Source organism: Henckelia pumila, chromosome 4 (genome assembly GCF_033568475.1).
Source record: "Henckelia pumila isolate YLH828 chromosome 4, ASM3356847v2, whole genome shotgun sequence".
NCBI classification, from domain to species: Eukaryota; Viridiplantae; Streptophyta; class Magnoliopsida; order Lamiales; family Gesneriaceae; genus Henckelia; species Henckelia pumila.
The window spans coordinates 175450908-175458952 of NC_133123.1; the positions used below are offsets into that span (position 1 = coordinate 175450908).

Sequence of the window (8045 nt, forward strand, 5' to 3'; positions counted from 1 at the left end):
TATTTATAATATTAGAAAATTATATTTATTTTAGTTTTTTTTTGTTTTTTATTTAAAAAAAGACAACGTTTTTAAACCGTTGTTGAAGTATTTTTAAACTGTTGTTAAATGATGTGTGTCCCACTCAAAGACAACGGTTAAAAACCGTTGTCTTTGAGCATCCCCTTTAACAACACAGCATTTAACAACAGTTTTAAAAGGCCTATGACAACGATTTTTCACCGTTGTCTTTAGCCTTTTTTCTTGTAGTGTAAAGTCACAAATACCCTGTAACGGATCCTTGACAAGACAACTTAAATGCAAAAGTACAGAGCATTTAAGGAGCCGTCTGACAAAGCCCAAAAAATCATTAATAGCATTTATTATGAAGACATATTGAAAGGACATTAAAAGAGCTTTGAGTACAGATATTTGAAGATAAATAGATCTTAGTCTTATTCCACAAAACGAGATATATTATCTGACATACATCTGTTCGAAAGGATGTGTCTTACCATTGACACAAAGGGATAAAGACGTTGAATATTGAGATATATATATATACCAAAGCCAAGAAAAGAAAAAGAGATAACATATGGCCATCAAACTATCAAAGCATCTGAGCACTCAAAATTGTTTTCAATACTCTACTGCTCATTTAACCCTTCGCTCAAACAGAAGCATATTTGATCTTAGTAGAGATCTACTCAACGGTTACTCAAAAGCTATTGTTTGAAGAATGATAAGTGCATTTTATGCACTTAATTTATATATGATTTGACTTGGATTTTATGATGTATCGAGTGAATTCTATGTGTATTTGTTGTTGTTTTTGTGAGTTGCAAGGATTTGAAGAAAAGTAGCAAGAAGAAGCGGAAAGCCGAATTACGAGACAACAAAATTTAGAAAATTACTGGGAATGTTACAGACATTAAAATCCGATCTCCACCGTTCAAATTGAAGTTAGGATGTTTTAAAGTTGCTGTCAAAATTTCAGGTCGATCCGACGGCTAGAACTTAAGTTATGATTTTTACAAAACTGCTGTGCAGATGGTGAAATGGAAGAACAAGTAGCGCCCCAGCTCTAGTTTTCCAGCGCTCCAGCGCCCGTAAATTCATGTCCCGAGCACCCCAGCACCGTCTTTTGAGCGCTCCAGCGCCAGACGTCCATCATTGAAAAATAAAATACGAAACTTGAGCGCCCCAGCGCCGATATTAGCGCTCCAGCGCTGCGCAGTCTCCAAAAATATGGAAAGTCTTTAATCGAGATTTAAAAGGGATTTTATGACTTATTCTGTGAGATACAAGGTTTTAGAGAGTTTTCAGAGGAGAAGACGGCTATTTAGAATTTTAGAAGTGCACAAGAGCTCGAGATTCCGGTACGAAGACTGAAGACGGCGGCATCCGGCGACGGAGAAGCTTCATTCTAATTCGTTCTAGTTTCTTTTTGAACTCTATTTTTCTTAGTTTATGGATTGTTGGAAAAAAATGAGTTATTTGATTTTGAATTGCGTTATGAACTAATTTCTTAGTCTAGAGGTAGACGGATCTTGACTGAAAACCATGATTGACATATTTTGATTTAGATATTTAAATTTCTTCGCACAGTTTATTTGTGTTTTCCTGATTTTAATGATTTTAATTTACTGGTCATAGATTGAATGATATTTTATTTAGAATCTATCACTCGAGAGAGGAGATTTTGAATACGACATAGGAAAATACATCTTTGATGTTTATATTGTTCGAGAGGCATATAACTTCATAGAAGTCATTAGAAGAATTCTTGTGCTATTTACCGGATTTAATAGTTGAACTTAGATAGAGATATTGAGTTTGCTATTGAATACGAATTTGTGCTTGACACTCGAGAGAGGTAGTAGAAAATAATAGGTATTCTTGGCTAATAAACTAGAAGAGTTGATAATTAAACAATCATTAGAAATAAATTATGGTGGACAGTCAAGTGAAGTCGAACCTCTAGCATTCATCGCTTATTGAATTTTCATCTCGTGAACTCGTGGTTATTTAGTTTTGTTTCTTGCAAATTTTAGTTTTATAAAAATCAAACCAATTTCGTAGCTCTACATAGGATTAGGATTTTATTAGTTGTAAATATTTGATATAATATCATTTATTCATTCTCCATGGGATCGACTTGGATTTAATTCCTGTATTATAACTTGACATCGTGCGCTTGCGAGCGAAAAACACACAACAAGTTTTTGGCACCGTTGCCGGGGATTGAATTTTATTTGATTTATATTAAATTATGCTAATTAGTATTAATTTTTATTTAGAGCATTTTTTTTATTTTATTTTGTTGGTTCTAATTTTAAATTTTCCCTGTCTATGCAGTTTATGCGAAAAAGCCAAAGTTACGACTCACAGCTCTTTGATCCGAAAATCGAGAAAACTGCTAAAGCTTTGAGAAAAGCTAGAAGAGAAGAGTTGCAACAAATGGCTGAAGAAAGAGAAAAAGAAAGAGCTGTCAATAATGCTCAGGTGCCGATCAGAGATCACTTTCGACCGGTGATCAATACACATTATTCTTGGATAGCTCGGCAGAACATCACTGTGAATAATTTTGAGTTGTAGCCAGCTATGATTAATATGATGCAGCAGAATCAGTTCAAGGGTGCAGCTACTGAAGATCCAAATTTGCACCTGCGTACTTTTCTGGAGATTGCTGACACAGTAAAGATTCATGGTGTTACTGAGGACACCATCAAACTACGATTGTTCTCGTTCTCTCTTAGGGACAATGCTCGTAGTTGGTTGCAATCACTACCTCTTGGAAGTATCACTACATGGGAGGATATGACTTCAAAATTTCTGGCTAAGTATTTCCCACCTGCTAAGTCGGCTCAGTTGAAAATAGAGATCACTACATTCAAACAGCAAGATTTTGAGCAATTGTATGAAGCCTGGGAGCGGTACAAGGAGTTTCTTAGGAAGTGTCCAAACCATAATTTTCTAGATTGGGAACAGATCGAATTATTCTACAATGATTTGAATTGGCCAACTCGTATTTCTGTGGATGCTGGAGCTGGATGTTCAATATTTTCTAAATTTCCTGAACAGGCTTATGAGATGCTTGAGCAATGACTGTTAACAGTTATCAGTGGCCAAGTGAGAGATCTGCAATAAGAAATCCTGCTGGAATTCATGAGGTTGATGCATTCACTCCTTTGACTGCTCAGATGGCTACTATTTCTACACAGTTGGCTGCACTGACCAAAGGGAATCAAAGTTCTACTGAGACAGCATCACTGGCGACTGCAGTAAATTTTGCTGATGGATTTGAGAGTGTGGAGCAAGCGCAATATGTGAACAACAGGAATTACAACAATTATCGAGGTAATCCTGTACCCAATCAGTATCATCCTAGTTTGCGTAATCATGAGAATTTTTCCTATGCAAACAATAAGAATGTGTTGAATCCTCCACCGGGGTTCAATACTCAGAATGGTGAGGGTAAGGCATCTTTGGAAGATTTGGTGCATAATTTTATTGCAGAATCATCCACAAGATTTAAGAGGAATGAAAATAGGCTTGATAGTATGGAGACACACTTGACCAATGTGAGCGCTTCTATGAAAAATCTTGAAACACAAATTGGTCAACTGGCGAATGCATTGAATAATCAGCAGAGAGGTGTGTTTCATAGCAATACTGAGTTTAATCCAAGGGAGCAGTGCAAGGCTATCACCCTTAGAAGTGGTAAAGAACTTGGGGTTGATGACCCAAAGGAAGTAGATGATGAAGAGGCTGAAGAGATTGTGGTGGAGTCTGAAAAATCTGTTAGCAAAAATTCCAGCAATTCTGCAGTTGTGCCTGAGAAACCGCCTGTACCAAAAGATTTTTTGCCATATCCTCAGCGGTTCAAGAAGAAAGCGTTGGATGAGAAGTTTTCTAAGTTTCTTGACATCTTCAAGAAAATTCATATTAATATTCCATTCGCTGATGCTTTGGAGTAGATGCCGCATTATGCAAAATTCTTGAAGGAGGTGATGTCTAAGAAGCGGAAGGTGGAGGAGTTTGAGACTGTCAACCTAACTGAAGAGTGCGGTGTTATCCTGCAAAAGAAGCTACCACAAAAATTAAAAGATCTAGGGAGTTTTACGATTCCTTGCATTATTGGTTCTTCTAATTTTAATAAAACACTTTGTGATTTAGGAGCTAGCATTAACTTAATGTCTTTGTCTGTTTTCAGGAGTTTGGGACTTGGAGAGGTGAAACCCATGACAATCGCATTGCACTAGCTGACTGATCTATCACATATCCGTTTGGAATCATTGAGGATGTACTGGTTAAAGTAGATAAATTTATTTTTCCTACGGATTTTGTTGTGCTAGATATGGAGGAGGATGCAAATATGTCATTGATTTTGGGGAGACCGTTCTTGGCTACTGCTGAAGCCAAGATTTATGTGAAGAAAAGTGAGTTGACGATGGGAGTTGATGGTGAGAAGGTGATCTTTAATGTTTATAAGAAGGTTAAAAATTCATCCATGGAAAAAGTGTTCATGATTGAACAATCAAAGAAGATGGAATGTTGCTGCAAAGTTGTTAGTGCTGTAGAATTGCCAAGAGAGAATGATCCGAAGGTAGCAAAGAAGAAGAAGAGAAAGAAAGCAAAGATCAAGAAGATTGTTGAATATGTTTGGAGGGTGAAAGAAAAGGAAAAGACCTCCAACAAAGTGGAACCGAGCTAGAATCAGAATATAGTCGGGCTATGGACTATAAACTAAGCGCTTCTTGGGAGGCAACCCAAGCGATTTTTTTTTTTATTTGCTTTATTGTTTCTTTTATTTTAGTTGTTTTCCTTTTTATTATTTTTTATCATGAGAAAACTAGACATTAATAATGATTTTGAATTGTGTAGGTTAAAAAATATGGAGCAAAAAGAGTTTAGGAGCCACCCCTGATGAAGAGTTTTGAGTGATTAAGATGGTGCCGAGTACTGACGCTTGGTGCCTAAGGTATGTGTCCCTTGTTTTTAATGAATACTGTACATTGAGGACAATGCACAATTTAAGTTTGGGGGGGTGTTTAAAAATTGTGAAAATTTGAAATTTTTTATGAGTTAGTTGGAGTTGAAGGCATGATGTTGTAATTGTGTTGGCCTATGATGAAAATAAATTTTGTGTGCTGAAAAAGTTTATGTTAGATATATTTAATCTTGAGTTCTCACATTTATGCACGAATGCCATGATTTTCGATACTCCTAGCAATTAGAAAAAAATTATGTGGATTTGTGATGTGGATTAGAGGAATTGATTCTTAACTCTTGTGATTTTTGCTTGAAACTGAGATAGATTTTTATGAACACAGAAGTGATTTAGGCATTTTTTTCGAATCTATTGAGTTTTTTTTTAGACATTCTATATTCATGAAAAATCCACAACAAATTGAGTAGCTAAAAAGTTCAAAGAAACGTAATGGCGGAGAAAGTAAGTTGAGGGGAGGCCTTAAAAAAAAGGATTGAAATTCTAGTCCAAATACAAGGCATAAAGATGGAGATGTATGGAGTAGAAGAAAGACAAGACTAATGTCTGGCAATGCAAATAAAAAAATTTTAGCTACTCATAATCCTGCACAAATTGAAAATATTCAATTCCCTTTGCTTTGCATCATGAGTCCTTGTTTACATTGATATATATATGGATGCTTATCTCCTGCTGATTATACATGAGCCTAATGTTAACCGAAAAAGTCATGTTGATCTGTGTGAGTAAAAGTTGAACTTGGTTGAGAGTATTTTGAAACTTGAGGGCGGAGTTAATGATTTTATGAAGCTTACGGATTGCATGATTTTACCGAAAGTTAGGTGGGTAGATGAGATTGGCAAATCACACACTCACGAAAACTCTTGAGAAAATTAGCCGACATGTGTATTGAATCTTGGAATGTATAAATTCGGAGGTCGACTATATTGCTCATTACTGTTTTGCTCGGGACTAGCAAAAGTTTAAGTTTGGGGGGATTTGATAAGTGCATTTTATGCACTTAATTTATATATGATTTGACTTGGATTTTGTGATGTATCGAGTGAATATTATGCGTATTTTTTGTTTTTTTTGTGAGTTGCAAGGATTTGAAGAAAAGTAGCAAGAAGAAGCGGAAAGCCGAATTACGGAACAACAAACTTCAGAAAATTACTGGGAATGTTATAGACATTCAAATCCGATCTCCACCGTTCAAATTGTAGTTTAGGATTTTTAAAGTTGCTGTCAAAATTTCAGCTCGATCTGACGGCTAGAACTTAAGTTATGATTTTTACAAAACTGTTGCGCAGATGGTGAAATGGAAGAACAAGTAGCACCCCAGCTCTAGTTTTCCAGCACTCCAGCGCCCGTAAATTCATGTCCATAGCGCCCCAGCGCCGTCTTTGAGCGCTCCAGCTCTAGACGTCCGTCATTGAAAAATAAAATACGAAACGTGAGCGCCCCAGCGCCGCATTATTAGCGCTCCAGCGCGGCGTAGTCTCCAAAAATATGGAAAGTCTTTAATTGAGTTTTAAAAGGGATTTTATGACATATTCTGTGAGATACAAGGGTTTAGAGAGTTTTCAGAGGAGAAGACGGCTCTTGAGAATTTTTGAAGTGCACAAGAGCTCGAGATTCCGGTACGAAGACTGAAGACGGAGGCATCCGGCGACGGAGAAGCTTCATTCTAATTCATTCTAGTTTCTCTTTGAACTCTATTTTTCTTAGTTTATGGATTGTTGGAAAAACGTGAGTTATTTGATTTTGAATTGCGTTATGAACTAATTTCTTAGTCTAGAGGTAGACGGTTCTTGACTGGAAACCATGATTGACATATTTTGATTTAGATATTTAAATTTCTTCGCACAGTTTATTTGTGTTTTCCTGATTTTAATGTTTTCAATTTACTGGCCATAGATTTCATGATATTTTATTTAGAATCTATCACTCGAGAGAGGAGATTTTGAATACGACATAGGAAAATACATCTTTGATGTTTATATTGTTCGAGAGGCATATAACTTCATAGAAGTCATTAGAAGAATTCTTGTGCTATTTACCGGATTTAATAGTTGAACTTAGATAAAGATATTGAGTTTGCTATTGAATACGAATTTGTGCTTGACACTCGAGAGAGGTAGTAGAAAATAATAGGGATTCTTGGCTAATAAACTAGAAGAGTTGATAATTAAACAATCATTAGAAATAAATTGTGGTGGACAGTCAAGTGAAGTCGAACCTCTAGCATTCATCGCTTATTGAATTTTCATCTCGTGCGTGGTTATTTAGTTTTGTTTCTTGAAAATTTTAGTTTTATAAAAATCAAACCAATTTCGTAGCTCTACATAGGATTAGGATTTTATTAGTTTCAAATATTTGATATAATATCATTTATTCATTCTCCGTGGTATCGACTTGGACTTAATTCCTGTATTATAACTTGACATCGTGCGCTTGCGAGCGAAAAACACGCAACAAAGAACATCGACTGATCCAAGGATTTGAAATACTAAGCTTTCAAGATCTTAGTCATTCATCATCATCAACCGAAGAAGTTTAATAAGAACTTATAATATTATCAGTGTAAATCTAGGAGTTCCATCTTAGGCAGTGATAAGTCCTAACTTGGATCGGGTGTATTACAAGATGTTGTAATAATCAAAGTTTTCTAGTGTATCCTTCCCGTGAGGAAGAAGGGGTGACGTAGGAGATTGAGCTCCGAACATCCATAAACATTTCTGTGCACATTTACACTACTGCAACACATCATATTTTCACAATTTTCACCTAGCTTAGTGAGAGCCATTTTCCGTACTACTTTAGTAGCTCTTATTTAACTAGGAAGTTGAAAAAAATTGGTTAAGTGAATTAACATTTGCTTAATTTTATCGTGTTATAGCATAAAATTATTAGAGTGTGTATTTACCCCCCCTCTACACACACTACCGATCCCCAACACTAGTATTTATGAGGCTAGTGTATAGAATATTTTAATGGAAATGAAAAAAAAAGTGTGTGAAAATGTCCATCCAAATCTTTAGCTTGAACCAAAGACAATTATTGACATTTTATTGTT

At 35.7% G+C, this 8045-nt stretch overlaps 1 non-coding gene across 1 annotated transcript; it reads right to left on the reverse strand.

Annotated features, from left to right (window-relative positions):
- Nucleotides 1-2848: 2848 nt before the first annotated feature.
- Nucleotides 2849-2954, reverse strand: LOC140869903 (small nucleolar RNA R71). Its single transcript, XR_012146893.1, has one exon. It is a non-coding gene; the product is annotated as a small nucleolar RNA R71 (small nucleolar RNA).
- Between the last annotated feature and the right edge of the window lie 5091 nt (nucleotides 2955-8045).